Source organism: Dromiciops gliroides, chromosome 3 (genome assembly GCF_019393635.1).
Source record: "Dromiciops gliroides isolate mDroGli1 chromosome 3, mDroGli1.pri, whole genome shotgun sequence".
In the NCBI taxonomy this organism is placed as follows: domain Eukaryota; kingdom Metazoa; phylum Chordata; class Mammalia; order Microbiotheria; family Microbiotheriidae; genus Dromiciops; species Dromiciops gliroides.
In genome coordinates, this window is record NC_057863.1 from 300,667,234 (window position 1) to 300,671,936 (window position 4,703).

Here is a 4,703-nt window from a genome sequence, read left to right on the forward strand (position 1 = left end):
GGCCCTGGATTCAGGAGGATCTGAGTTCAAAACCAGCCTCAGACACTTGACACTTACTAGCTGTGTGACCCTGGGCAAGTCACTTAACCCGAATCACCTCACCAAAAAAAAAAAATCTTAGTATAATATACCCCCTGCCCCACCTTGGACTCTATCCCTAGATCTCTTGGCAAAAGTTAATCTTTTGGAACCGAGAATGTAGGGATAGAGTCTCAGGTTATGGTGGGATGCTATACTAAAATTTTTAAATCTTTTAAATTTAAAAAATTTGGTGGGCATAAATCATCCACACAATATTACTAAATATAACATTCTTTGTAAGAAGTGATATAAAAAAAAATCACTGTCAAGAAAAAAAAGGTGGGAGGGTCAGGTAGCAAAAGTGAGGGATGACAGCTCAATAGCTTCAAAGCTACATCAATATTCCTAAGATATTAAAAGGACCTCTTGCTATCAGGTCCCATCATTGGAAAGATAATCTATAGTACATTTTTGAGGAAGAAAATAAATGAAAAATCACACAGGATAATAAGGCATTGAGGGGTTGCATTGGGAGTGTATTTGAAAAGGAAGACCACAGCTCCATCTAAATATATAAATATTCAACTTGGATACATAATTCCTCTCAAGGGAAGAGGGGGTGTTTGCTTACACTCTTTTAAAATAGGTATCCACTGTTCTATCAGAAGAACTATTTAAGGTACGACTTCTACATGGGAAAGAAAGGCTATAGCTCAAGAACTCCTCATTGAGGATAGTTAAACCCAGTGAGGAACAAAGCAAGTAAATACGCTGTGCCTAGAAATGACCAGATGCACAAGATGATATTTGCAGATGAAAAACACATTGGCATGAGTTTTGTTTTTAAGTTTGGCCTTTAATGTTTATGTACAGAACATTGGGACTGTTCAAATGAAAGATCTGTGTAAATTTAAAGTGCAGTTTAAAAAAAGTTAGTAAATATCATGAGAGGTCTGGTCTGTGTGACATTTTCCTCACCTCCGGAGATCTTTAAAATTCCTTTCAAAATGAATTAATTAAAAGAATGCTATCAGAAATTCAGGGAAAAACTTGTTTGTTTGTTTGTTTTTTTAAATAATGTTCACACCATCAGTGGTTACAACTATAAGAGGTCCTTTACACCAAATAAGTATTTGGGGATTAAAATTTTGCTGTAAGAAATGGTGGTCTCACTGAAACCTCTGAAGACTTGTATGAACTGATGCTCAGTGAAATGAAATGAACAGAGCTGGGAGAAACAATTTATGTAATAACAACTATACATACATACATGCATGCATACATATATACATATACACATATACATATACATTAGATAGATGATAGATGATAGGTAGGTAGGTAGATGGATAGATAGATAGATAGATAGATAGATAGATAGATAGATAGATAGATAGACAGAAAGATAGGCAGACAGATAAAGACCCAAAGAAGTTATTTCTCCAAAATTAAACAGATAGTAAATGGGAAAAAAGGGATTCATTTGTGGCCCTTTCACTACCAATCCATCCAGAAGTCTTTCCATGAAGCCATGTTGCTTCTCATTCATTGACCAATTATATGTTGGGGATGAGCTCAGTTGCACCAAGGCAGTTGAACTTATGGAGCAATGTAAAATTGTCTGTTGAGGGTGAGTGCTACCCATTTACTGGAAGACTAGTGATAGATACACAAACTTACCAAGGACTGTTGATTTTGGAGGTGCCATTGAACTATGATTAAGCCACCAATGACTAGATTTTCTATACTGTTGTGGGTCCTTTTTTGGTGGTGGTGGGGGGATGATGTAGAGGATGGGAAAGTTGTACAAAATGCAGCTCCTGATTTTTGCCAGCTTCTTGAAACCCTAGAACCTCCTCAGGTCCCCAGATAGACACTCACAAAGCAGGGACACTTTGAAATTAGTTTTTAAGACATATTTTTACCTATGACTTCCTCCATGCTAAAGAAGGAAAAAGGTACTTGACAACAAAAGCATAGGTTCAGTCCACTGGAAAAGGCATCAGTCATACAGTTCAGCTACGGGGGATCTACTGTGCACACTTTCATTTTTATTGAAGGGAGCCTCTGTTTATCTGGAGAAAAAGCCTTTGAGCTCTTGTTAGAATGTTTCACATCAGGGCTCATTTGAAAGATCTGTCAGTCCATAGTATCTTCATGGAGGGATAGACCTCCATATGTATAAGTCTATATACTTTGCCTGCAGTTAGAACTGGAGTAGTAGTGAAAGGTGGAATGATAACCCTTTAAGGACATGGATAAAAGCTTTGGGGAGGGAACTGAAAGAGGGAGAGAGGGTATAAGATACATAGAGAGTAGATGAAAGGTTCATATAAGAAACCAGGTTATATTCTTGGAAGGAATCTCAGGAGCTACAACTATATATATCATAGTCAAAGGCTAGAATTCTATAAGCTGGTTAGATCAGGCCCCTTCAACTAGAGGAGAAAGAGAGACTTATAGATAAAGTGGTTAAATTAACCATAAAGTGTGATACTTGACTCTAAAGAAATTCTACCCCTGCCTTTCTGACCTGCTTTGATTGGTGTGTTCAAAGTACTTGAAGGGTTCTTGCCCAAGATGGGTTCATTGGTAAGAGACTCCAGTTCCTCTATTTCAGTTTTCATTAGAAGACCATATAACCCCTAACATATTTGCACATCCACAATTGATCTTTTGCCTGGCTGAAAATTTGCAGTTGCAAACATAGCTTCATTTCTCTGAATTAGACCAAAGTGGGGACCAAGGATGGCAATGAAAAAGGGAATACATACTTTTTGTACCCTTCTTGTATGAGTGAATGGACACATTAAATCACTTTACAGATTACAAATAAGCCTTGATCAACTTAATGTGAGATATTTTATGTGTATTTTGAAGTTCTCAATCTGGTTAGCACAACTTCTCAGGAATTTTCCACTCCCATTCTTTCAAAGTGAGAAGGCTTTAACTAGCCCTATGGTACTATTTCAGACACAGGTCCTGATGTTTTTTGTTTTTGTTTTTGTTTTTTAGTGAGGTGATTGGGGTTAAGAGACTTGCCCAGGGTCACACAGCTATTAAGTGTTAAGTGTCTGAGGCCGGACTTGAACTCAGGTACTCCTGACTCCAGGGCCAGTGCTCTATCCACTGCACCACCTAGCTGCCCCTAAAAATATGGAACATTTCACGAATTTGCGTGTCATTCTTGCGCGGGGGCCATGCTAATCTTCTCTGTATCGTTCCAATTTTAGTATATGTGCTGCGGAAGAGAGCACAGGCCCTGATGTTTTGAACCCTAATTCCACCCAGACATAGACCTAAAGTGGAGAAAGGAACAGTACAATCACTGCATTCTAAGTAGATCTGACTCCCCAAGCTACTAGGAACTTGTTTGAAACTGTGGTGGGTGCCACAATCTGAATTACAATGAAGGCTGAGCCAAACAATGATGAAAAATATGAGGCTTTGGGGTCAGGGTAGCTGTGCTGCATAAAGAATGACTGGCTTTGGGCCCAGAGAAACACCCCCGAGAAATGATCTAATTTCTGATCTTTGCCCTTGTTTTCCCTTTTAGTGGGTCCAAGTAGCTTTCCTGGCTTCTGAATTGATAGAGCAGGCTGCCTACATGTGCCCTACTTAATGAGTAAACATCTTCCCGCTTTGAGGGTTCCCTATGGTAACTGAGGCTTTGAATGACCCACTTTGCACTGAATCAAGTCATCATGGAGAACCATGGTGGGAATGTGTGTAGGTTTTGGGTTTTGGGTTTGTTTTTTTTTTATATATATAGATGGCTGGGACACTAGTGAGCAGAGTCCCAGACCTAGGGCCCAAGGGAATAGAGAACCTGAAGGTTGCAGTAAAGGGGCCTCCATGGAAACAAACTTCTTCCAACAATCCCGAATGCCATCTCACATATTTAGAATAAGAATATTCCTCCAACTGGAATTTCCATGGTTGTTGGCTAATCAATTCAATTCTAGTCTTCATTCAATTTTTTGGACATAAAACTGGTCCAAAGTAAACAGTTGGTAGTATAACTGTTGGAGAAACCCAGTGTCAGTATGGGCTAGTTATGATTGGGGCTGGTGACTCAAGAACCAAAATTGTGATGGGACAAGGTAGGGCTACATGGGTAGTATCTTGCTCTAGAAATAACTGATCAATCTACATGTTGCATTGTACCCCAGTAGGGTGAAATATTAATGATGGAAGGGATTGTTTTTTTATTTTGTTTTGTGTTCAGGATAGTACCTTGCCCATAAAAATACTAAAACACAATGTTTATTATTTATTGCATCAGTTTTCTCATCATAACCTGTGTATTATGAGAATGTAGGATTAATCCTGTTCTCTATTCAAAGGGTACAAAATTTCAGGGAAGGTAGGTGATCAACTTGGCTGCCTGTTTAGAACTAGATATCAGTCACATAGCCATCTAATCTCAAGCAGATCCAGGATTGTTTGGTATCCAAAAGGGCCTGCAATTTTGACATAGACCCCAAGCCTACATAATTAACCTGATAACCTGGGTCTCATCCCTACAGTATACATTGATTCACTGATCAGATGTCAGGAAAGGCACCAGGAATTAAGATTAAAAATGTTCAGAAGAAGTTTCCATCCTTAGGTCTTCCCAGGCAAGGTTTCATATTGCTCATGAAGAAAAAGAATGGGAAATTAAGCCTCTATTACTGTTA

General features: G+C 38.8%; 1 non-coding gene across 1 annotated transcript; it reads right to left on the bottom strand.

Annotated features, from left to right (window-relative positions):
• Window positions 1-3,171: 3,171 nt before the first annotated feature.
• LOC122752064 lies at window positions 3,172-3,278 on the bottom strand. The gene has a single exon (XR_006355868.1). It is a non-coding gene; the product is annotated as a U6 spliceosomal RNA (small nuclear RNA).
• Between the last annotated feature and the right edge of the window lie 1,425 nt (window positions 3,279-4,703).